The 26,985-nt window shown below is 39.6% G+C and overlaps 1 long non-coding RNA gene across 1 annotated transcript; it reads left to right on the top strand.

Annotated features, from left to right (window-relative positions):
- Window positions 1-299: 299 nt before the first annotated feature.
- On the top strand, window positions 300-15,795 carry LOC143269658 (uncharacterized). Its single transcript, XR_013046238.1, has 3 exons — window positions 300-631; window positions 8,908-9,024; window positions 15,466-15,795. It is a non-coding gene; the product is annotated as an uncharacterized LOC143269658 (long non-coding RNA).
- The last annotated feature ends 11,190 nt before the right edge of the window (window positions 15,796-26,985 follow it).

Raw genomic sequence — 26,985 nt, 5'->3', positions numbered from 1 at the left:
GGATCATCAATCTTAGGACACATAGAATAGAGATCCAGACTCAATAAAACGAAAGGGCCCAATAAACTCCAGAAAACTGTCTTCTGACCTTCACACAGGTACCACGGTACATATATGCTGTTGTACCTATGTGCCCATACTCTTAGAACACACACACGCAAACATATGTACACACCATAATAATAATAATAATAATAATAATTATTATTATTATTATTATAAAGAATATCATATGACAGTCTTCCTTGTGATTCCATTATAAGTAGTTTTTATGCTGTCCTTCCCAGGAAGCTGCTGTGAATCCCTCAAGTGATCCCTGTAGGAAGATGCTATTTTGGCCCTGTAAATTGCCAGAGCTGGACCTAAGCCTTCAATCCTGGATTATCAGTGTGCTGTTGCAACGCTATGTTTTATTTTGCAAATGTGAATCAGCTACTTACTCAGCTGGCCCCTAAAGAAATGCTGACATCCAGAACCGTGCTTTTGTAGTGGAGAGGCAGAGTAGCCATTTATTCGCTGTTTCCTTGAAATCAGGAAACACTAATTCCCTTTGTGATTTCTAAGGATTCAACTAAGCATCCAATGGTTGCAGCTGCTTGAAAAGCATTCCAGGTCAACTGCTTTGTCAACTGTAAGTGATCAAGACCTATTTTTCCTTTCTATATTCTTTCCCTCTTCTCCAGAGTAGGAAAAGCAGTACATCAACTGGTAATTATCATACATATACCTACACATAAACGTATACATCATATGCACACATATATAAGTACATGTGCATATACATGCACACATATATATTCATGTACACATATACATATACACATATTACATACACACACACAAGCACACGCACAAACACACACACACATATATGTTTTGGAATATTATTTTAACTAGACAAAGATGTGTTACATTTGTTTATGCTGTGGAATATTAATTTAACCGTGTAAAGGTGGCTTACCTTTGTTTATGCTGCCTTAGTTAATAATGTAGAGATGTGTTACATTTGTTTCACATTGCCTGCCTAAGGCACCCGATGGGTCTAATAGAAACCTGAATGGCCAATAGCTAGGCAGGAGAGGGATAGGCAGGGCTGGCAGGCAAAAAGAATAAGTAGGAGGAGAAATCTAGGCAAAAGATAAGAAAGGGAAGAGATTGAGGGAAAAAGAGATAGACATACCCAGGAGTGGAAGCCAGGCAGCTGCCAGCCAACCAGACCCGAGAACCAGGGAAGTAGGACACACAGAATGAAAGTTAAAAAGCCCTGAAGCACAATGTAGGTGAATAGAAACAGATTAGCAGCTAAGATCAGGGGCTGGAGAGATAGTTCAGTGGTTAAGAGCACTGGCTGCTCTTCCACAAGTCCAGAGTCCAATTCTCAGCAACCATATGGTGGCTCACAACCATCCATAATGAGATCTGGTGCCCTCTTCTGGTCTGCAGGCAGACATACAGGCAGAACACTGTATGCATAATAAATAAATAAATCTTAAAAAATATTTTTTAAAAGAACTAAGATAAGGCCAAGCATTTATAACTAATAATAAGTCTCTGTGCCATAATTTGGGAGCTGGTTGATAAACTCATGACAAGCTTCATGTAAAATCAATTGAGTTTATGTTACACAGGTGAGAAAGCCTGGTTCATATATTTAGCAACTATATGTATGTATTTGTGTGTGTGTGTGTGTGTGTGTGTGTGTGTGTGTGTGTGTGTGTGTGTTCATAGCTGCTACTGATACAGAATATAAATTAACCTCAATATACCTAAAAATGTCCAGGAAGAACATGAAGACCTAGTTTCTAGATAATTTGCATTTTCAGCTCTGTCTTCTCAACCCTTTTCCCTTCCAGGCAGCACCAACTTGACAGGTCAAGAGTACCTGTGAAAGTCTAGGCTAGCCGCGAACCCCTAATGCCCCTAGGCTTGTGAGAAATGGGCCTGTCACAAAATAACTTTCCTCTGAGTGTGAAATTATTTGCCAATGGAATAGCGATACCCACTCACCAAGGTTGTGATAAGTAAGATTATGTATAAAGAGGTATTTCAGAACTGGGAGTATAGACTAATGGGTGAGGGCTTGCCAAGTATGTGCAATGCTCCTCTCTGCCACACCAAAACCCCCAATATTTGAAGGATAGTATGAAACATTATATGACAGCTGGGGAATGTTAAATATCTGCTTCATTGTTTTTAGCTTTTTAAATTATGCATATATATGGCTTTTTGAAAATTTGATGTATGGAATTTCTTTTTGTGTGGTCACTTCTACATCACGCTCACCTGTGTAACATAAACTCAGTTGATTTTACATGAAGCTTATCATGAGTTTATCAAGAGACTAGTTTCATTTAATAGTTAAGCATTCATTACTAAATAATAATAAGTAATCACAAATAATATCATAAACACAAAATAATAACAAACCCAATAAAATGATGAATCACTGCTCTACTGTACTTTAGTTCTGTGGCACTGGCACAAAGCATCATGTTAAGTTGGATGCTTAACCTAAATTTTACATTAGAAAATTCATCAGAGCTTGAAAACTTTCACAATTGGATCCAATCGTTTCCTTGGAATGTGTGAAGTGTTACAAATGCCGCCTAATTCTTTTTGAAGCTCAAGGCAAAGGCAAAAAGTCTTGTAACATACTGGAATGATTTGAATGATTGTACCATAAAATGGCTCGGATTTGCTCATCTGGCTTCAAGTTCAGAGGAATGACCAACAAACCGACTTATGTTCTCAGCAGCGAAGACTCTGAAGGGCCTGAACAGATGCTGAAGGCTTACTCCAGGCCAATGCATGAGGGATTTTTTTTTTTGGTGTGTGTGGTTTCTCTTAAGTGTTTGCTAATATCTACCACATTGCATACTCAATGTCCCTTTTCAACTGGCCTGCTTGCTCATAATATAATACAGATGATTTCATCTTTCTCAGAGCCCTTTTGCTACAGTGAACTGAAGTCTGCAGGGCTCAGACTCCTATAATAACATCCATGTTTCTTTGAGGACAGGAAACTCCCCTTAAAAGGTTTGCTCCTTAGTCTTAACTTCTAGAATACAATATCATATGGAATCTCATTTAAATAGTACTCTATTTTTCCTCCACATATTCATTTAGGCTTCTGCTATGTTATGGATTTTAGCTCACTGTACCTTTGGTAAACACAAAATGCCTTTCCAATTAGAAGACAATAGCATCACTCATATGGGTTGGGGATGCTTAACATCTTAAAGTAAACAGAACAGAAAGGCTTTCCTTATTTGGTTTCAGATGCAGAGTAAACAGTTCTGTAGTACAGACAGAGAAAACTCATATGGTTTTATAACCTCAAGGAGAAAAAAAGAGAAAGTTTTGGACAATATGTGCTGGGCTCTGACTTTGATGTGATTTTCATTGTCTGTTTTTTCCCTTGTTCATATTGAAAAAAATCACTTTATAGATTTATGTGTTTATTTTGCCTCCAAATTTCAAGGCTTAATTGCCATGAACATTAGCTTTTATTTGGGGATCAGGAAATGACTAAAAGAATTTTGATAATACTCTAGAATATTTTATTTAAGAGTTTTTAGAATAATTGTAAGAAAACCACCATTGAAATCTGTAGAATTTCCCTCTGCTTCTCTTAACTCATACTATCTTAATCCTGGGTAACTGTTAACACTATTGATGAGGGTACCTAAAATCTCCCCTCTACCTTAATGGGATCAAGAATACAGATGCAACAAGTTACTAAGCTTGACTTTTCATATTCATTAGGAATCTTCAGAGAAACACTCCTAAATATTATCCTCATGGATTAGAAATACTCTCAGTGACAGATAACTTTTAAATCTAAAACAAAAGTCTAATGTTGCATACTAGGACCATGATGTCTACATCAAAGAATTGCATTATCTTTCTTAAAAGTACTTCTTGTCATGGTTTTGGCCTTTGGTAAAGACAGCCTCTAACTGTAAGATATCAGGAGGGCATGCAATCAGAACTGTCTGTATAATCAAGGTTATTGCCAACTTGCCATATCACAACGTTGGGGAGGATTGTCAGTGAACAGTCTAAAATGGAATTGATCCAGTTAGAGTTAGACAAAGATTGGGCAAGAAAACACATATAAGCTTTACCATAGACACTGAGAATGAGGCTTTCATATCATCCTGCTCTTTATTAGCCCTCTCTCAACTCATATCTAGGCCTATGTGGTGAGCTATCAAGTGACACATAATAGAGAACAATTCATATATGAATCTGTTCATAAGTGACAGATGAACATATATGGACATGCAAGTTGAACATGCATTTCATTGCATCCTAGTTAGGAGGAACACAGAGAGACATTTTAAAACAAAGTCATTCTAGTGGCCAGAAATTTAAATAATGACCTTGATAATCTAGTATAAGTGGAAAGAAAAGTAACCTGAAATCATAGCAATATAGACAAATGCATAGGAAAAACAGTGGCTAGACTGGTAATTGAGGCACTGGAAGAAAAACAAAGAATGTATGTGTACATGTTGGGGGGGGTTGTTCTGAGAATGAGGCATTTGCACAACCTACTTGATGTAGCTATGAGAGGAGAAGGGTCTTTGACTGTTTCTCCCAACAAGTAAAAGATTCACAGCACCAGTGACATGAAAGAACCAGTCCAAAGGACATAGTAAACTCATATGTGCTGAAGAACAATCTTTTTCTGCACTATGAATATGTATTCCTCTCATTGGCTTAAAAAAAGCTGACTGGCTGATAGCAGGGCAAGAAGAGAGATTGGGTAAGACAGTGTGACACAGAGAGAATGATAGGAGGAGGAAGAACAGAGTCAGGAGTCACCAGACAGATGCAGAGAGAGCAGGAGTTGAACATGCCATGCTAATAAAGATACCGCCATGTGGCAAAGCACAAATAGAAATATGGGTTAACTTAGAGTATAAGAGCTAGTTAGTAGTAAGCCTGAGCTATTAGCTGAGCATTTACAAGTAATAGTCTCTGAGTCAGTTATTTGGGACTGGGTAGTTGGAACAGGAAATGTCCATTTACATATGGTGCCCTACATTGGGTGCCAGATGAAGCATAAATCTAACTAATTTTATCAATAAATCCAGGAGTCGGATATTAGGGTAAAACCTGAAAGATCAGAGAAGCAGAGGAGCAGTCACCAGTGAATTTGTACCTCTCCAAATCCTCCGACCAAAAGGGCTGAGATCCTGTCTTTATCCCACCTTATCACTTCTTGTCTCCACCCCGCCTTGCCATTTCCTGTCTCCTCTCTGTACACATCTCCAGACTTCTATGGTTAACTAGTGGATATCTCTGCCCTCTGATCTCCAGGCAAGCTTTATTTGTCAGAACACAAATAAAAAATCACAAAACATTTGTTAAGTGTTCTATTATTGGCACACTGGGCATATGAACAGAGTAGGCTAGTTTACTGGGTTATGGCTGTGTACGAACACTTAAGGAGCCCTACTGATGAAGTATGAGCTAGTTAACCCCTTCAGGCTTTGAGCAACAGAGACCAATTCTAAACTTCAAATATAGAATCATTCCTTTGAAAATCCACCAGAATCTTGGTGTACATTTTCCAGCCTTGGTATCAGTTCTTTGAGGTATAGGTATACCTTTCTTGCCAGTAGAGCTCAGCCAGCACCAGGGCTTGAGAATATTTGATTTATTGACTTGGTGTTCTATGTAGTATAACATTAGATCAAGTTACCAAGTCAAAGCAAAGTAGGGTAGGCACTGGTTATCCCCACACAATTCACAATCCCATCATATATGTTTTGTAGCAATGGTGGGTACTTGGGAATGTGGCCTGTACCTTACATTAATAACCACATGGGGTACTCTGCCCTCAAATAATAGAATACAAGAGTCCTAGAACTGTATTGTGAAAGCAGAAGGAGCTTGTTGGATCATTTTTCTTGGTGAACAAATTAAGGAATTTGTCTTTCTCATTCTGATACAATTCTGAGTTCAGTGAATTTAGAAACCTTGGCTAGCAGAGTGGGAAATCTTCACTAGGCAATATAATAAGGTTCTCATTAAAACTTAGTCTTCAACAACACATTGTTAAAACACACAGAATCATGTGTAACTGTCATGCAGATAAAGGAGTTGTCAATCTGGTAAGTGTTTCTGATTGTCAGGATAAGGAGAGGCAGCTCTTAAATGGCAGCAAATAACATTCCTGCCAACTAAGAGATCTCTTTGAACATCTCTTGAAACTTATTTATTGATTTTGATAATAAATGGACAATTTCAGTAGTCAATTCTTTAAAGAACATGGTAAATCCTCAGAAATGAAGCCCTGGATCCTCTACCAGCTACAACATTGATGCTCATAGATAGTAGCTCAGGGTGAGGGGAATCTTGAATGGCTGATGAACAAGTGACATGATGAATATATTTACTGTCTTAACAATGACTTTATTCCTCTCCTATTAATCACCTTTTGGCAGACTTCCAGATTCCAGGGATCACAGAGTGCTCTTGGAGGTGATTGTGTGCTGTCTGTGGATCTGATTGGCAAGAGTAGTGCACTAGGGTATATTCTATAGTGTTCACCTTAGGCATGTTCCATGACTGTAGAATTAAATTTTTTTAGGTCTTGTCAGTATTGGAGACAAACATCCTTATCTAAGTCACTGTCTATTGTTCTTTCCAGCAAAAGTGAATGAGCTTGCTCAAATATTATCTTCCCTTTCCTATAGTAACAGGCATATGAAATCCATCACTACTCAACTCAGTTGGAAGTAACTCTTTGAAGTCTTGATAGGTCAATATATCTTCCTGGGATCTTCTGAGGCTTTTTCACAGTTTTACTATACTTCCACATCTTCTTCTGTTGCACCAGGATTCCTTCAGGTCCCATAAGTATTCATTTTGATAGCACTCCAGAGTATTCATGAAAACAATTCTTTCCCTCAGATTCTGCAAAGTTTAGAATGATTTTGTTGTTAATAAACCATGTTATTTCTATTAACATTACTGCACAGGTATTGTAAGTGTGTTTATGCCCAAATGCAAGTACACTGAGGATTTCAATGTCACTTCAGGGGAGATATCATTCAAGTAGAATTTTCAGGAAAAAGTGCTTGAAAGGCCTATTGGAGGGATGCATCAAGAGAACCATCTTGAATATTCAATCTAGTGGCAACTTTGCCACAAGGATCTATGACATGTGAGCTGCACTGGATTAGAGCACTTGCTGTATAAGCGTGAGGACTGGAGTTCAAATATTCAGCTCCTACATTAAAAGCTAGGCATGGTAGCCTCCAACTTAGCATCAGGTTCAGTGAGAGATCCTGTTGGAAGGAAGCGGGGTGAAAAGTAACAGAGGAGGACATTTGGAGATACTGAGGTCTTTGCAAGAACAAGAGCATGTGTACTTCCCCCCACCCTGTCTCTTCCTCTTTATCTCACATACAAATGCAGAAAAACACACCCAAAATAATTTAATAAAGACAAATAAAATAAGTACATTGTTGGAAAACACATGCATTCCTGGGCAGGTCCCGTGCCCAAGAGTCAGCCAACACCAACTAAATCTGGGCTTTTCTTCATATATGTATATGAGAGAGAGAGAGAGAGAGAGAGAGAGAGAGAGAGAGAGAGAGAGAGAGAGAGAGAGAGAGAGAGAGAGAGAGAGGAGAGAGAACATGAAGTTGGATGGGTTGGAAGCTGGGTGGTGGGAGAGGAATTGGGTTGAGTTGGGGCAGAGTAATAAATATGATCAAAATATATTGTATTAAATCCACAAAGCATAAATAAAAACATTATTAAAAACACATACTGAGCAATGTATAAATTAACATTAAGTTATTGTCATTGTATAACCCCATTTGCAGATAATAAACAAATTAGGCTTTTAATAAATGTAACCAATACCAGTCCAGATCACTGGCTTCCTTTGTTCTTACCTTCAAGCTTCCTTGGTAATCTCTAATCTATGGTCCAAACCCATAACTCTTTCAACAATATTCTCTGAATTGAACTTGGGTTTTCATTTTTTACCACGAATTTCCCCTTCCACATAAGCTTATTTTCTTAAAAGAGGTTTTATTTATTATTGGGGTTATATTTTCTTTCATCTTGTGAAATATCCATTTTTCCTTCTACTTTGTAAGAAAACTAGTCCTTCATCTTCCTTTCCTTACTTCCTCTACCTCCCCATACAATTGTACACACACACACACACACACACACACACACACACACACACACACACACACACACAGAGAGACCTCTATTCTAAGTAGATTTATTCCTTAGAATGGCTTTGGCCATGATGAACTTTCCTTACAACATTAATAATTCTTGACAAGGACTTTTTTTGTGTTTTAGCTTTGAAATGAAACCTTACTATGTATAATTGCCCCATTCTTAACTGTGCTATAGATTGAAAGCAGCAGAAGTTGATACCAAACAGCTTTGCCCCAAATATATAAACTGAAAATTTGCCCATTTTCTCTGTAGAAATTAGCTTTTACCTATCCATGGCAGATTTTTAAAAAACATTAAGCATGGGAATGAAAGAAAAGAGAAAAAATAATTCAGAGTTGAATTTGAAGTATTAGGAATCAGAAAACAGTTTTCCTTATACTTATAATTAAAATGAATGCTATTAAAATAATCATCTCACATTATCCATAACATATCATGAAAACATCAAAAATTGGTAATTTATGCATTTGTAGTTAGTATAACAAATATAAGTGAGGTGAGGGTCGACGTTAGTGTTTTTATGTCCATAACAGAGTAGCTTTCAGAAGGATAATTTTCATTTTTCAGAACACAATTGAATATATATGTCTGTAAAGTCAAAGACATCTTGGAATAGTAAAGATTGTACAATAATGGGAATAAGATATATTGGTCCATTAATATGTCAATAAATTTCTCTTATAGAGAATTTTAGATTGGGAAATTAACATAGGAAAGAGAAGAGAAATTCGAGGAAAGGAAGGGCTGAAGCATGATATCAAGGACGTAAGAAGAAATACCTACCTGTGAGCAATTTCAGAGGTAAGAGGCCCTTATATATTGAATTTTCCTGATGTGACACAATGGACATCTTTTTCCTCAACTTCCCTCCAACACAGCAACTTTGTCAGTTCCCTGTACCTGAGTGATAGATGTGCTGTCCTAGCATAGTCCCCAGCTGACCCAGACATGTCCCTAGGAACTGGGTGGGGAGGAGAGAAGCCTAGACTTAAAGAGAGATGCCAGGATAAATATACAATTAATTGGCTTTATTATTGATTGAAAAAATGACATAGAAACCCATTCAATTAGCTAGCAAGAGACTCCATGGGTTTTCATTTTTGTATAAGTAGAATTGGGACCAAACTTATTATACAGACTTTCCTTTAGGAAATAGTGAACAGTACCAGATTTGTACAGCTAATTACACTGACTTACTCTGATGACCCACTTTTCTTCAGTTTTTATCAGTGTCATGCTGTGGCCTATATGAAAGTCTGACAGTTTTGCTTGGGGTTGCCTCTGACAGCATGCATAGTATCCATAAACAATCGCTTCTTTCAGTGTTTCTCAGAAGAGTTATATAGCTATAGTTTCTAACAAAGGATGTATACTATGCATGGAGTACAACTAACCCAAATCTCCCTTGCTATGGGAAGGTCAAACCTTATAAAAAGAGGCCCCAGAGGACATGACTTTCCATGTACCAAAGGCTAAGAAGCATCTCTCCACCAGATGTGTGAGTGAAGAAACCACCTTAAAGGTCCTCATTTTGTAGGCTGCTTCTTTGCTCACATGATGATGTCTTTTTCTGAGAATAAGTATTTTCATTTCCTAAGGTTGCTATTTATTAGTTGTTGGCCCTAATTCCTGTGCTATTGGGTCCCTGTTCAGAAATTCTGTTTCTGTGCCAGTGAGTTCAAATGTATTCCCGTACTTTCTCATCTATCAGATTTAGGATAAGAGGAATTAGGTTGATGTCCTTGTTCCATTTGGAGTTGAGTTTGGTGTTGGGTGAGAAATGAGAGTCAAGTTTCATTTTTTTGCATGTAGATATATCCTATTTAACCAGCGCCATTTGTTGACTTGCTGTTTTCTCTTCAATGTGTATTATTGGCTTTAAAAATATAGCCTAGGTTGTCATAGGACTATGGTTTTATATGTATGCCTTATTCAGTGTTCTGTTACTGTGAGGAGACACCATGGCCATGGAAACTCTTATGGTGATATTTTATTTGTACTGAAATGTGATTTTATTTGTATGTTAATAAATAAAGTTGCCTGGGGGTCAGAGCTAATAGCAAGCCATAACAGCCACCTGGTGGTGGTGGTGGTGGTAGTGGTGGTGCACACCTTTAATCCAGATCACATGACAGACAGATCTCTGTGTGTTCAAGAATACAGCCAGCATGGAGACACAGGCCTTTAATCCCAATACCAACCATAGAAGACCTGGAGATCTGTATAGACAGGCAGTGACTAGGAGGTCATGTGGTTGGGTTTACAATGAATAAGAAGGCAGAACAGAAAGTCAATAAAAAGACAGACACACAGGAAGTAGGCCTCTTTCTGAGGGGAAGAACAGCATTGGCAGCTAAGGGTAAGAAGGGCAGTTTTAAGTCTCAGCTCTCAGCTACTGCTCTGACCTCTTGGGCTTTTACCTCTGCAATAGGCTCTGTGTTTCTTATTTAATAAGACCATTCATCTACAAACTCTTATAAAAGAAAGCATTTAATTGGGGATTGCTTGCAGTTCAGAGGTTTAGTTCATTCTCATCATGGTAGGGAGCATGTGGCATAGAGGCAGACATGGTAGCTGAGAGTTGTACATTGAATCCAAAGGCAGCAGAAAGAGAGACACACTGGGTCTTGCTTGAGCTTTTGAAACCTCAAATCTCACTCCAGTGACACATTTCTTCCTCCAACAAGGCCATACCTCCTAGCCTTTCAAATAATGCCACTCCCTGGTGACTAGGCACTGAAATATATAAGCCTCTAAGGGCTATTCTTATTCAAATTTCCACAATGTTGGTCCTCAATTCTATTTTATTAATCAGTGAATCTGTTTTTATTCCAGCACCATGCTGTTTTCATTACTGTAGCGCTAAAGTATAGCTTGATATATGATACGACAAAATTGGGCTAAAGGACCTTTATTGTGAGCTCTTGAAGCACCTCCTATTAACTTTTGAAAGTGCATACAGGGGCACATTGTCCATATCTCTACCTTTGCCTGTTCTTATCTCAACTCCTCCCACCCCCACACCACACTACTCTTCTTCAATTATTTATTGTTACATGAATATACATTGGAGTTGGAAAATCTACGAGGAAGTTTGGCCCTAGAGAGAGACTAATTCTCCCATTCTTAGCAGTTATAGAGTACTTGTGTCAAATTTTTTAAAAGATGATTTTTAAGTGTGTGCCTGTGCATGTGCATGCTGGCTGTACAGTCCAGAATGGGGAATTGAATTCCCTGGAGCTGGAGTTACAGGCAGCTGTCAGCTGCTTTACCTGGTTCTGGGAACCAAACCGAGGTCCTGTGAGAGAGTAGCATATGCTCTTAACCATTTATCCATCTCTCCTGCCCCATACTATTATTAAATGATTAAATTTGATCCTAAGTCCGTGTTATCTATCTGTTAATTTTTTTTGTTGTTGGTTTTGTTTTTCGAGACAGGGTTTCTCTGTGTAGCTTTGTGCCTTTCCCTGGAACTCACTTGGAAGCCTAGGCTGGCCTCGAACTCACAGAGATCCGCCTACCTCTGCCTCCCAAGTGCTGGGATTAAAGGCGTGCGCCACCACTGCCCAGCCTGTTATACTTTTAAAATACATTTTTAAACCCTTAATTACTTGAATTATAATTAGAAAGTGGCCAGCAAATAAGCAACAAATTCCTAAGCAACAACTTGCTTTATGAGACTCCTTTGGAAAGGAAGATTCAGGAGCATAAACACTGAGGGAGATTAAAAACCCACTGAAAGCCAGGTGATGGTGGCGCACACTTTTAATCCCAGCATTTGGGAGGCAGAGGCAGGAAGATTTCTGTGAGTTCAAGGCCAGCCTGGTCTACAGAAAACCCTATCTCGAAAACAAAACAACAACAAAAAACCCTCACTGAAAAGCCAGGCACTAAGCTGTCAGAACATGCCTTTCCTAAGTTAAGTTCTTTGTAGTTGATGATACAGTATCTGAAAAGCAATCTGGCGTTGTTTGACACTTTCATACCCATTCTTGTTTAAACATTGGGTCAATAATGGAACTTGAGTGAGTCAATAAAGAAAATATGGGCCAGTAAGATGGCTTAGTGGGTAAAGGCACTTGCTGCCTGTCCTGATGACTTGAGTTCGATTCCCTACACCCACATAAAAGAAGGCAGTTACTGACTTCTGCAAGTTGTTGTGTGCCTTCTTAAAAGTATGTGTGGCACATGAATGCACACACACACACACACACACACACACAGAGAGAGAGAGAGAGAGAGAGAGAGAGAGAGAGGTGGGGGTGGGGGTGGGGGTGGGGGTGAGGAGAAAGAAAGATATGAACACACAAAGTAAATGTAATACAAGTTTTTAAAGCCTTTCCTGGAGCTCACTTGGTAGCCCAGGCTGGCCTCGAACTCACAGAGATCCGCCTGGCTCTGCCTCCCGAGTGCTGGGATTAAAGGCGTGCGCCACCACCGCCCGGCTATAATACAAGTTTTTTAAAAGAGCAAAAAAGAATGATTTACTATAACAATATGTCTCATGCTTGGATTTTGCCACTAGCCAGATAACCATTTGTTTTCTGCTAACTTCAGTGCTCAGGCTCAAAACCAGGGAATCCTGTATGCTTGGTAACTATTGTCTCACAGAACTCATCCTCAGCCATAACCACAATAATCTTGAAAGGAAAGCTGAACTCCACAAAGGGACTGCAGCTCAGTCAACATCCTGGGAGACCCTGGGCAGACTAGACAGCGGCCTTTTCCACTCTGACATGAGAGCAGCACTCTGAACTCCTCACCTCTTTCGAAACCTCTATCAGCAGTGGCAATGCCCTGACTGCTCCCTTGACCCCAAACTGCTACAAGCAGTACTGATGACTTTTGTCTTCTACTCATTTCTCCTTAGACTTGGCTTGATGATTGGTTTGAAGTAGAGAGCAAAGGGTTATCAGTGTTTGGGGCTGATTTTTGATTCTTGGTGTGCTGAGAGTTGAACATCATTGTGTTTACTTCTTAACAACTGTAAATTACACTGAGAGCTAAGAAAAATATCACCCTGATTTTGTAATGCATCAGTTTTTTTTTCTCAAGCCTTCATTTTTCTGGTGAGGCAAATGAAGGCCAGGATTATGTGGGGAAAGCACACAAGGAATTTAAATGACTTCTTACTCCTGACATGAAGTGAGCCTCATTTTACACCTTTCTCACTTACACTCTAGTAATTGGTTGGTAACTATTGTTTGTTACCAACTAATTGTTATTGTAGCCAAATAAAAGGTTTCTTACTCTTATTGGAATTTAGGCGAGATTAGTTATAATTTTTGGTATAATGATAAATTGGGCCATGTGGGGTGTTTCTCTTTCCTTCTGATTAAATGTAGTGGCTTCTATTTTTGCATGCATTAATAGTTTTCTCAATTAGTGGGAACTTTGGAAACCATAAAGTTATATACAGAAGTGCTCATCAAAAATGTTGTAGAAAACTAAAAGGTAGAATTTAACATCCTGACATACAACTAATGTTAAAAGACAAGGGACAGTCCACTGGAGCCAGTGATTTAATCCCTTGTAAAACTCTGTTAAAGATTTCTGTAAAGTATCCCATTTCTTCCCCATTGATATTTTCTGTTCTGTTCAATAAATGCAGAGTGAAAAAAAAAGAAATAAGCATCAGAAAAAAAGACAAGGGACAGAATATATAACTGCAGATATTTTTCTGATGATAGTTCACTGACACAATTGTCACTTTACACACTTTTTTTTTTCTGATGGCAGATTGACTTTCCTAGTGTGAAATAGTGGCATCATGATTTCTATGAAAGTTGACTATTCAGTTTGAATTATGCCTTCTTTTAGTCTTTATACATCCATAGTGATTACATTGATGTCTTCAACTTTTGCCTGATTATTTCTGATAAGAACATGATGTTTTTAGGGTGGGTATTCCCTTAAACACATATATGAAGCTATAAAAACATTCACTTAAAAAGCCCCTCCTGTATGAAATTTCATTATCATGTATCACCAAAAGCTGAAGCAATTCTCCAAAAATATCTAAATCCTAGTAAGGCTCACTAATCTATTGATGAAACCACATTTTTCATTTTGCTTTTATTTTTAAAAGAAAGCCTCTCAGTGGGTCTGGTGGGTTTTAAGAACACAAACTCCCTAACACTTCCTGATGAGGGCCACCTGCTCACCCCTTCCCAAGCAGGGCTCCTAGGAGAGTCTGCACAACCATTCTCTGTTCTTCATTATGCAGCCTCTGAGTTTGTGAACACCACTGGAGAGCTTCCCCAGCTGGTACTTCCTGTTTTAATTGTCTGGGTCTTTTCCTTTACTAGTTTGGAAGGGTTTTATAAGCCTCTCCCAGGGTGGTCAGATGTAACTGTTTTTTTCCTAGGGAAACAGAAGATCCCCACTCGAGGAGGCCCCTCCTTTCATGAGGCCCCTCCCTGACTTGTTGCTCAGTGCTGGATGAGAAAAGTCTCCAGTATGTTGTGTGTTAGTCATCTTGCCTCATGCTCTTTGGATAGAAGCACTCTATAACTTCCATGTCTACTGCACTCCAGTGTCTCTGTTCTTCTAACTAGTGAATTCTGTACATTATCAGCTGCCAATTAAAAAAACGCCACTTTTTTTCACAGTTTAGTTTGTGTATCACCTATAAAAGCCTTCGTGATATTTAAATGATTACATAAGAAAAACATAATATTAAGAAAATGACCAGTGTGTACCCTTAGTCCAGTGAAAATAATACAATATATAATATGTGATAAATGGGAGTTTAAAGATGTTTCCATGTATGTTTTTTGTTTTTGTTTTGCAAATCAGTACAAAACTCAGGTACAACCAATGACCTTTAAACTTATTTTTTTAGCCATGAATGTAGGTCAAATAAATCTTTAATAAGTTAAACAGTGCACCCCAAGAATCATGCATATCTGACTATAAATTCTATATTTAATTCAGTAACTTCTGGTACTTTTCTACAAACCTAAAATTCCTTAATACTTCTTTATAGTTTTTCCTAAATATAAATTTATTTTTCCATGCTATAGAAAGGTGTTATTAACATTCTGAATTTACTAAAACAGCATTATTAAGAGGAGTGGTTTTTATATCATTATCATAGAATATGAATAAGCAAAAGCTAAAAATGAATTAATGATTTTGGATAATGCATTCCAAAGTTAAAATTGATAAACCTATATAAAATTATTTGAAATTATTTTACAAAACCAGCTTTTCACGCCATACTACTCCATTTGATTTTAGGTAATTCCTTGGATTCTAAAGCCAAAAGAAAAATACTCCCTCACATTTATGCAAAAGTGTATTTTTAAATTTTATATGACAACTGGCAAGAAGGATCAATGGGTAATTGGTCACCAAGCATGATGACAGGAGTTCCATCCCTGGAATGTATATTATGGAAGGTGAGACATGACACCTGTAAGTTGTCCTCTGACTTCCATATGCACACCATAACATGTAGGTGCCCATACACATCTATATACACATACACAGCAAATAAACCATTGCTGAAAATGTATATGCATATCTAAATAAATATATACATTACCCCCACCACACACACATAAAATTTAGCCATATTCATCTATAATTCTTTTTTTTTTTTTGGAAGACACTGTATTGTTCTCCTCTTTATTTATAAAATTAAATTTAAAAACAATCATGGTGCCGGGCAGTGGTGGCGCACGCCTTTAATCCCAGCACTCGGGAGGCAGAGCCAGGCGGATCTCTGTGAGTTCGAGGCCAGCCTGGGCTACCAAGTGAGTTCCAGGAAAAAGGCGCAAAGCTACACAGAGAAACCCTGTCTCGAAAAAAAAAAAAAAAAAACAAAAAAACAATCATGGTTTTTAAACAAAGTTAAGGTCATGTATTCCATTGTTGAAAAAGATCATTGAACAAAAATATGCCTCGACTGAATCTACCAGGCTGAGCTGAATACCCAAAGGAGTCCTTGCCCTGGAGGAGATGGGAATGGGGGGTGAGTTGGGGGGAGGCCGGAGGTGGGGGTGAGAGGAGGGAGGACAGGGGAATCAGTGGCTGATATGTAAAATTAAATTAAATTATAAAATAAAATAAAAATGTATACAAATAACAAAACCAAGCTTACTCTTATTACAGATAAAAATGACATTTAAAGAACTTATTATACTGAACTGATGAGTGAAGATATATAGGAACTGACCAGACAGAAATGAAAATTAGGGAAAACAAATGTTTGCCTGCAAAAACATGTGATTACAGAGTTAAAGTTCATGATTTAAATTTCCTGTTTGTACATTGATAACATACATATATGACATTCCTTTAATCAATATCAGAGAACTTACATCCTTACTCTTATTTTTTAATTTGAAGTAATTTTATATTTACCCATATTTTAAGAACTTCTATAAATTTTTTTGTTTTGTTTTGTTTACACAGGGTTTCTCTGTGTAGCTTTGGTGCCTGTCCTGGAACTCACTCTGTAGCTCAGTCTGGCCTTGAACTCACAGAGATCTGCCTGGCTCTGCCTCCTGAGTGCTGGGATTAAAGGCGTGCGCCGCCGCCGCCGCCGCCGCCGCCGCCGCCGCCGCCGCCGCCGCCGCCGCCGCCGCCGCCACCACCACCACCACCACCTGGCAACTTCTATAAAACTTTTAATACTATAATTGTGGTTTCCCATTGTCATTCTCCCTTTTAAGTTTTCCCCCTTTTATTGAAAATAGATTTTTTTCTTATATAATTTATACTAATTATGGTTTTCCCTCCATCGATTCCTCCCAGTTTCTCCCTAACTCCCCTCAAAGCTACTCCCTTTTTGTCTCTCATTAGAAAACAAACAAGCTCCCAAATGATAATAATGTAATATAATATAATAATATAAAATAGAATAAGATGAAACAAAAGCTATCACATCAGAATTGTACAAAATAGACAGAAGGAAAAGATCCCAAGAGACGGAGTCCACGGTGCTATAGAAAAGTTTCCCATATGTTGTGTGTTAGTCATCTTGCCTCACAGTCTTTGGATAGAAGCACCCTATAACTTCCAAGTCTAGTGCACTCCACTGTCTCTGTTCTTCTGATAGTGAATTCTGTGCATTATCAGCTGCTAATTAAAAAGTCAGAATCAGAGACCCCCTCATTCACCCACTCAGGAATCCCATAAAACATTAAACTGGAAGCCATAATATATACAAAGGACCGAGGACAGACCCATGCAGGCTCTGTGTGTACTGCCTTGGTCTCTGTAAATTCATATGTGCTTTGATCTAGGGCCTTGTATCTTTGGTGTCCTCCATCACTCTGGCACTTACATTCTTTCTGCCTCCTCGTCTTCAGTGTTCCTGGGCTTGGCAGATTTGATTAAGATATCCTGTTTGGGGCTCAGTGTTCTAAGGTGTGTCTCTCTTTGCATAATGTCTGGCTATGGGACTCTGTATTTGTTCCCATCTGCTGCAGAGGAAGCTTCTCATCTTCAACGAGTTGTGTTGATGTTGTCTTCAGCAATGGGCCTTTGCTGTCAGTTTGTGGAGATCAACCTATTGTCTTTGCAACAGCCTGGGTTGTTTGGAGATTCCCATGGAACCCCTTTAGCCAACAACTCAATTAGTTGTATGTAGCCCAACCCAGCACTGGAAGCTTCGTTTGGTGATAAGAGGTGCTCAGTTGGGCTCTGTCCCCCTGCCCCCCATTATTTGGTGATCTCATTAAGATTACTTTCATATATGTATATACTTTATGTAGTTTCTACTGTCTTAGGTTTCCATACTACTCTCATATGCACCCTCATTTTAGCTGTCTGTCCTGTATTTCTTGCCATAAGCCCCTCTTCCCTTCCCTCCCCGCTTGATCCTCCTATTTTAGCTCCCACATCCATCCACAACTACTTATTCTATTTCTCTTTCCTAGGGAGATCTATTCCTTTCCCAATCCTTGACTTTATACCTAACCTCTGTGGTTCTATGGATTGTATATTGCTTATTTCTTAACATTTTCTGAAACCCAGACGTATTCGAAAATTAAAATAAGCTTTATGCTCATAAGATCATGCATATACACATGTACTCATAGGATCATGCATGTGTACATATGCAATTTGCACTCAATTCAGGATACTTCTGATACTCTTCTGGGGAACCAGCAATTCAATACCCTCTCTTTAAGAATATGAGTATGTGTGTGCACTAAATGTGTGGTTACCCATGGAGCCTAGGAGAGGGTGTCAGATCCACTGATGTTGGAGTTATAGGAGGTTGAGAGGAAGCAGACACAGGTTTGGGAACCGAATTCTGGTTCTCTGTAAGAGGAAGAAGTTCACTTATGCTTCTCTGTAACTGGAATTTTAATATAGTGTTCCTGTATTAAGTCTGAAATATTCCTAAAGTTCATGCACTTGTTTATTTACTTGACGGAAGGAGGGAGGGAGGGAGGGAGGGAGGGAGGGAGGGAGGGAGGGAGGGAGAGAGAGAGAGAGAGAGAAAGAGAGAGAGAGAGAGAGAGAGATTTCACTGTAGCTAGAGTTTTCCTGCCTTGTCCACAATCAGGACAAATCTTTGTCACCTGCCAGTCCCACAGCCGCTCAGACCAAACCAAGTAAACACAGAGGCTTATATTGTTTACAAACTGTATGGCTGTGGCAGGCTTCTTGCTATCTGTTCTTTTATCTTAAATTAACCATTTCCATAAATCTATACCTTGCCACGTGGCTGGTGGCTTACCGGCGTCTTCACATGCTGCTGGTCATGGCGGCGGCTGCAGTGTCTCTCCGCCTCAGCCTTCTGCTTCCCAGAATTCTCCTCTCTCCTTGTCCCACCTACTTCCTGCCTGGCCACTGACCAATCAGTGTTTTATTTATTGACCAATCAGAGCAATTTGACATACAGACTGTCCCACAGCACTTCCCCTTTCTTTTTTTTAAAAGGAAGGTTTTAACTTACACATCTCCAAAGTCAGCTTGGTATATTTGGGAATTTGGGCGTAGCTTCTCTTACTACTTCCTGCTGGAGGGGGGCGCTGTATCTTATGGGGACACAAAGAAAATTTTAAGATCATGGAGTAGTCCTTGAGACCGTATCGTCTGAGCCAGTTGCCTTGAAACAATTCTGGATGTTGGATCATCTGGGCCATGGTGTCATCGGAGACCTTTCAGGTGGTCTTGGCTGGTCAAACCTGATGTATCTTAACTTGGAACAAATCCATAGCCTCTGGCTTTCTGTAGAAACAAAAGCAGAGCCTCCTTTCCAAAGGAACATATCCTTACATCCAAATTTTGAAGTTAAGGTACCTTTAAAATACACATTTTGGCATAACTCAACAGCTTTTGCAATCAAATATTTTTCTTCAGCTACAAATATCAAGGAGAACATAATCCAGATTCTCTGTGTGATAGCCATCTTTATGTGGCTTATTTTTTATATTACCTTGAGCCTATTGCTTTAAACAGCAGCCTTTTAAGCCTGAAACGGCGCTGTGGCTGCTGGCTCCACCCACGTCAGCTTCCCAACATGGCGGTGGTACGTTTTCCGCCAGCTCTGGGAGTCAACAATTCTCAGAAATAGTGGGTCTACGCTTTTATCCAAGCAGCATGTAGCCCAGAAACCTCTTTTTTTTTTTTTTTTTTTTTTTTTTTTACTAGCAAAGGCTAAATCCACCACGCAGCTTAATGTGCCACTTGCAGAGGCCTCATTCCTGCCATATTGCAGGTCAAGCGCACACGCCAGGAACCCGCCAGAAACTCAAACCGGCAGCTGCTGCTCATTTGAGAGAGACAATTAGGAAGCTGTTTTTAGCTCCGTTTTAGAATCTTTTCTCAGGTTTTAGGTGGAAACTCTTGCCCTCTCGTTGGGCACCATTTGTAGCTAGAGTTTTCCTGCCTTGTCCACAATCAGGACAAATCTTTGTCACCTGCCAGTCCCACAGCCGCTCAGACCAAACCAAGTAAACACAGAGGCTTATATTGTTTACAAACTGTATGGCTGTGGCAGGCTTCTTGCTATCTGTTCTTTTATCTTAAATTAACCATTTCCATAAATCTATACCTTGCCACGTGGCTGGTGGCTTACCGGCGTCTTCACATGCTGCTGGTCATGGCGGCGGCTGCAGTGTCTCTCCGCCTCAGCCTTCTGCTTCCCAGAATTCTCCTCTCTCCTTGTCCCACCTACTTCCTGCCTGGCCACTGACCAATCAGTGTTTTATTTATTGACCAATCAGAGCAATTTGACATACAGACTGTCCCACAGCACTTCCCCTTTCTTTTTTTTAAAAGGAAGGTTTTAACTTACACATTTCACTGTCTGCCATAAACTTCCACCATATTGTATGATCAGAGGTCCAAACACAAGCAATTCAACAATAGACTGAAATCTCTGAAATGAGAAGCAAGACTTCCTATTATCTTGATTTATCTCAAGTATCTGCTACAGAAACAAAGCAACTGACCAGTAAAATTATCTTACTTTATGTATGTTACTATTTAAACCCATCTTAAATCCACGGCCAATAGTGCTTGCTGTAATTCATGAGAGAAGGAAGCTTATGTTGTGCGTATTTTGTCTATATTTTCTCAGTAGGGCACCTCAGAGCTTTCTTGTGACTAGAAATAATACAAAGCACTCTCGTGCTAGGCCCGAGTCCATTTCATAACAGGACATTCACCAACAGAAATAAGAAAAATGTGAAAATGTAGCACCCAATAGCCTGCTCAGAGGACAAGTGTTCAGAGCGTGGGAAACCAAACCAGCAGCGTCAGAGAGCCTGCTTGTTCCTCCTCAGTTTGGAAGATACGTGCTAGAAAATCCACACTTGTCTTCCAGCTCTGCACTGTCTATGAAAGGCGGTGGGGGCAGAGTGAGTGTGGCTTTGGGTTCTACAAGCCATTCTTAGGGAGTAGGTGAACTTCCAGACATGCAATCGGAATACTGAGGCTAGATTGCATGCATAGAACATAGGTATGCCAAAACCTATGACAAATAGGAAATCTACTTATATTCCATGCCAGGCCTGATAAACCAAGAAACTCCTTCTGTAACCAGGCTGCACAAGAAATCTAATCACTGTAAGTTGGACTGAGTTTATACTCTGGTTAAAATCCAGGAGGCCATGTGTATATAGGTCCCATCCACACACAGTGTTCCAGCAATGTCTCCCCTACCCTCTCTACTCAGCTGCAACTTTCTCCAGATCATTCCTCATGCTTCAGGACCCGAAAACATTTCCTCCTTTCAGTCCAGCTTGCTATGTGCAGGGTCTGAACTTCTGACCATCTAGGGGTCTCAATGAGAAATATTTTTCTTTACAAAGATAATGCTCTCTTCTTGAGAAGAATTATTGCTTTTTTGGCTTAAATTTGTGCCATTTGTCTTAAGAATGAATCTGTCAAGGATGAAGGCTTCGGGGTCAGTTCCAGGTTTATAACAGGATTCATCTGGCCAATGTTTCTTAGACTTACCCATCTTAGGAGGTGTATGCTGCCATTATGGCAGAGCACTTACACAAATATAGGGGAAGACTGAGAACCTACAGTGTTCAAAACCGTGTGCCAGGTGCAGATGGGTCAGTAGATATGAGCATGACAGAATCCTTGCCCTTGGACTTCCCATCTGATGGAAGAAATGCCCATTTAGTGTTTCTTTGATTTCCTCTGTGTGTGTGTAGGGGGATACAGACCTATGTGAGGTTTATATGTGTGTAGCGTATAAACATGTGTGCTATAGGTGCTAGCACTTCTGTATGCATGGGGAGGCCAGAGGAAAGCTAGCTTATCTATCACTTTCTTACTTATTTTTTGAGATGGAGTCACTCTCAAAGAGAATCTTTCTCTACCATTCTCTGCCCAGTTTATCCAGAGACTCTGATTCAAAAAGAACTAGGCGCCGGGCGGTGGTGGCGCACGCCTTTAATCCCAGCACTCGGGAGGCAGAGCCAGGCGGATCTCTGTGTGTTCGAGGCCAGCCTGGGCTACCAAGTGAGTTCCAGGAAAGGCACAAAGCTACACAGAGAAACCCTGTCTCAAAAATCCAAAAAAAAAAAAAAAAAAACAAAAAAAAAACAAAAAGAACTAGGCAGAGAATGGTAGAGAAAGATTCTCTTTGAGAGTGACTCCATCTCAAATTATGAAAGATTAGAGAGTGATGATGGACTCATGTCTGAGAGGCCGCAGGTTTTGTAAGCTTCATGGAGGGAACCACATTTCAGCTGAGACTTTAAGTGAAATCTCAACAGTGCTTTAAGAGGAAAACTTTTTTTTAACCATTTTTTCCTCTCCCAATCCCCCATCTCTGTGTATTTGTTGCCAGGGATAAAAGTTTCAAGATGCACAAAATGTCAAGTATTGTTCTAAGGTGGGCAACTCTTCATAGCATAACCATGGTGTCATGGAAGCTTTCTCTCATGAGGTCTTTCAAAGTAATTCCTTCATAAATCCAGTTTCCATGAGGAGTACCCCAGGCTGCAAGGGTAAAGGAGCAGGAGAGTGTAACACAGAAGAAGAGGCAATTAGAGAATTATTGACGTTATTGCTTGTGTTAATCAGGGTTCTCTAGAAGATGACAACCAAGAATAGTAATCACAATGCCCAAGATGATCAATAGTATTCAAATCGCTGGGGAGCATAAAAGTTGACCTTAGGCTGTTAACTAGATTGTCCTCTATGTCTGGTTACAGTCTGCTGAGAAGCAAAGGGACTATGGGATATCAGAGGTGGGCCTCTATAGAAATCAAGGATCAGGAAGGAGCATGTTCTCAGAATGGCATTACCACACAAAAACTCTGGGCTACTATAAAATGGGCTACTGGGGCTGAAGCTAAATCCAGGATAGCTGAAATAGTATGGCATGAAACACCAAAGCTCTTCCAAGATGCTTGGAATTGGAAGTATTGAGACCAGTTAGAATATCAAGGTACCAAATGTAATAGCTTTTCTTCTATCTTTCCATTTCTTCCTTTCTACCTGAAACATTTCCTTCCTTCCCTCTTTTCTGTTTGTCTAGGTTCAACCCCATAGTCCAAGGCAAAGAAGGTACAGTATATTGGCTAAATAAATAACTAGAATATATACTGTACACACTTTTGACAGGTACACATCAGTATATACATTTTCCAGATATTTTCATGTGTTAGTTCATAACCTTCCTGAATGATGGACTCTGTGTTAGGTTATAGAGAAGACAATGAAATGAGTACACAAGAATGTAAGCTGATTTTTTTGTCAGAAACTTATAGTCATTGAGCTTTATAGAGAGACTTCTTCTGGCTTATTTATCTTTGGTTTCCGTAATTCTCCTCATTATTCCCTATCTATCCAAGCCAACTCATCAACCCTCAATTTTCACACTACACTAAAAGCATTGTTAGGATATATGATATTATGACACTGTTACTTAAGGTTTTGATTGCTGTGCTAAAACACTATAACCAGAAGCAATTCTGGGAAGAAAGGATTTATTTCACCTCACAGCTTATAGTCCATCATCTAGGAAACTCAGGGCAGAAAATCAAGGCAGCTATCATGGGCAAGAGCTGATGATAGAGAGGACATGGAGGGATGCTGCTTACTGGCTTGCTCTTCATGGCTTGTTAGCCTTGCCTTCTTATAGCACCCAGGACCACCAACCTAGGAGTGGCATAGTCCACAGTGAGCTAGAGTCTCTTATAACAATAATCAATAAAACAAAACAAATAAAAACCAGGCTTACAGCCAGGCAGTGGTGGCGCACACCTTTAATCCCAGCACTTGGGAGGCAGAGGCAGGTGGATCTCTATGAGTTTGAGGCCAGCCTGGTCTACAAAGTGAGTTCCAGGAAGGGTACAAAGCTACACAGAGAAACCCTGTCTCGGAAAAAAAGGGCTTGCCCACAGGCTAATATGGAGGGAGCATTTTCACATCTAAGGTTCCCTCTTCCAAAGTAACTCTAGCTTGTGTCAAACTGACAAAACGCTGGCCAACACAATGTTTCTCTACATTTATGTTTTATTTTCTCCTCAAATTAGTCTCTTGGGGGCAAAAACTATGGCCTTATGCTGTTCCATGTCCTAGATTAAGGAAGGACACTAGTGGCTCATGTAGTTTGGTAATAATTTTGACTTTTTAAAAAAATTCCTTGTGTAATAGCCTTAGCTGTCCTGGAACTAGCTCTGTAGACCAGGCTGGACCTGAACTCACAGAGGTCTGCCTGCTTCTGTCTCCTGAGTGCTGGGATTAAAGATGTATGCCATCATGCCTGGCAATGATTTTGATTTTTGCTGATAGCCATGTGCACACTGTTTTTCCTGTGAAATGACCACAGAGAAAATACAGTGTCATTTGATGTGAATGCAGACTTGGCACAGGAGTCACCTCCTGAGGGTAATATTAGAGCTTTGCTAAAAATGATGAATGACAAAAATGCAGAAGTGCAGGACTAAGGGGAAATCATCTTTGTCACACTTTCAGGGGTGTTTCACTGAACTTTGACAATGGCTGGAAGGGAACATATTTAAAAATCAATACCTGATTCACCTCCAGTCACCCCTTAATTAAAATATCATTAAATCTTTTTTTTTGGGTGGGGGGTCTAGTCTGTTTGGTTTTGTATAGGCTTCTTGAATCTTCATAGGCATTTCCTTCTTTAAGTTGGAAAAGTTTTCTTCTATGATCTTGTTGAATATATTTTCTGTGCCTTTGAGTTGGTATTTTTCTCCTTCCTCTATCCCTATTATTCATAGGTTTGGTCTTTTCATAGTGTCCCAAATTTCTTGGACATTTTGGGTCATGACTTTGTTGGCTTTAGTATTTTCTTTGACTGATGAATCTATTTCTTCTACCGTATCTTCAACACCAGAGATCCTCTCTTCCATCTCTTGCATTCTGTTGGTTATACTTGCATCTGAAGTTCCTGTTCGTTTACTCAGATTTTCTATTTCCAGCATTCCCTCTGCTTGTTTCTTCTTCATTTCTTTCTATTTCCCTTTTCAGGTCTTGGACTGTTTCCCTCATCTGTTTCATTGCTTTTTCATTATTTTCTTTCAGGGATTTATTGTTTTCTTCAGCTTTATTTGTCCTTTCCTCTAGTTTTTTATAGCGTTCTTCCCATTTTTTCTTTGTCTTTTCCTCAATTTCATTTTTTATTTCTTCTATATAAGGCTCTAGCCTCTTCATGATGTTATTCATAAAGTTGCCTTCTTCTTCTTCTTCTTCTTCTTCTTCTTCTTCTTCTTCTTCTTCTTCTTCTTCTTCTTCTTCTTCTTCTTCTTCTTCTTCCATTTTGTGATGTTCAGGTCCAGCTGTTGGAGGAGGGCTAGGTTCTGATGATGCTGTATTGCTCTTTATTTTGTTGTATGTACTTCTGCCTTGACGTCTGCCCATCTCCTTGTGAATTCATTCTTGGTCTTATCAGCGCTCTTGGTCCAGACAGAGCTGACAGATTCAGGAAGCCTCTCTCTGGTCCAGATGGAAGCTCCCTGGTCCAAATGGGAGCTCAGGGTGGGATGGGAGCTGGGGGCTGGTCTCTAAGTCTCAGGAAGTGGCTGGGGTCTCAGGCAGATGGGTGTGGGCATCTTGAAAAAGGGGAACCTTCCCGCACGTCTGCCTGATGGCCAGAACCTGGGGCCAAGTTGGGCATGTCTTTCTGTCCTTAGTGCATGAGCTGGCTGTTTGGAACCTGGGGCTTATGCAGGGACACTTCACTCAGCCTGGGAGGAGGGGACTGGACCTGCCTGGACTGAATCTACCAGGTTGAACTGAATCCCCAGGGGAATCTTTGCCCTGGAGCAGATGGGAATCGGGGGTGGCTGGGGGAAAGGCAGAGGTGGGGGTGGGGAGATGGGGAGTGGGGGGTGGGAGAGGGGAGGACAAGGAATCTGTGGCTGATATGTAAAATTAAATTAAATTATAAAATAAATAAATAATAATAATAAAATGATCATTAAATTGCCTCTATTACCTTTGTCCAATGTGGGGATTCCTGTAAGCTCTATCTCTTGCAGCAAGATGAACCGTGAGAGGCTAGAAGGAAACCCAGTTCAGTACTACTTGGCTAGCTGGGCTGGTTCAAACTTACAGAGTCTGACCCCAAGCAGTTTATTCTTGACACATTTAAACACAGTACAACTTTGGAAAAAGATTTCTCCCTGACAGTTATCCACAGAAGGCTTAGAACATGACGACATTGAAATTCCTTTGCAAAGTGCATGTTTTACAAAGTACTCACGATTTCTTCTACAAGAATGGGTTTAGCGACTGAGAAACAATGCCCAGGATAAGGGATAGTCTAGCTCTACAGAATAGCAACCAGGCTATTAAATAAGATCCACTCCCAGGCCTCTTGGTGGGCAACCTCTTGGTATTCAACAGGTGTAAATCTCTTCTGTTAAGAAAATCTTGCTTGTTTAACATTTCTGGTTTCTCCAGTGCTTATCTGTGAGCGTGTGGACCACTTGCTTTTCTATAGTTCAGAGGAGCATTGTTCAGCTTAGGTATAATTTTACAGTACAGATGCAATTCACATGAGTAATTTAAATGTTTTCTTAGCCACAATGAAAATGTAAAGATAGAGAAAATTAACTTAATAATATATTCTATTTAGTTCATCATATCAACAATATCATTTCAGATTTTATCATTGGAAAAATTATTAAGAAGATATTTTACCACACTATATCCCCAAATTTGTTTAAGATCAATTTTTACTTCTCTAATGGTGATGAATACTTCCTTTGAAATGAATATGTGATTACACAATCTACATACACAACACCTAATATTATTTATCATCAGACATTAAAATAAAAGACTCTCAGATGATAA

Source organism: Peromyscus maniculatus, chromosome 20 (genome assembly GCF_049852395.1).
Source record: "Peromyscus maniculatus bairdii isolate BWxNUB_F1_BW_parent chromosome 20, HU_Pman_BW_mat_3.1, whole genome shotgun sequence".
NCBI classification, from domain to species: domain Eukaryota; kingdom Metazoa; phylum Chordata; class Mammalia; order Rodentia; family Cricetidae; genus Peromyscus; species Peromyscus maniculatus.
Note: the sequence above shows the minus strand (reverse complement) of the source record. Positions and strands in the feature narration are given on the sequence as shown.